Genomic DNA, 405 nt, shown 5'->3' on the forward strand with positions numbered 1-405 from the left:
CGGTACCGAGAAGGCGGTAATTTCGCGGCTTTCTTTCGCGAGCGAGATCTGGAAGTACGCTTGACTCAGATCAATAGTCGATATATAACGGGCGGCACGTAACTTATCTAATATGCCCGTCATGTTCGGTAACGGGTACGCGTCTTTCTTTGATATGTTATTGACTTTCCGAAAGTCGATACAAAAGAGGTATTTGCCATTCGGTTTCTTAACCATTACTATTGGATTTGACCACTCGCTTGCTGATGGTTCTATAACTCCGGTTGCCAACATTTTATCCACCTCCCCACGAATCGCTTCCTGAACCTTAGACGACACTAAATAACAACGCTGCCTAATCGGCGCGTGAGTCCCGACGTCGATACGATGTTCTGTGAGCGACGTTACACCGGGACTCTCGGCAGC

This window comes from Odontomachus brunneus, unplaced genomic scaffold (assembly GCF_010583005.1).
Source record: "Odontomachus brunneus isolate Ranch 3 - 2012 unplaced genomic scaffold, Obru_v1 Obru_scaffold_046, whole genome shotgun sequence".
Lineage (NCBI taxonomy): Eukaryota > Metazoa > Arthropoda > Insecta > Hymenoptera > Formicidae > Odontomachus > Odontomachus brunneus.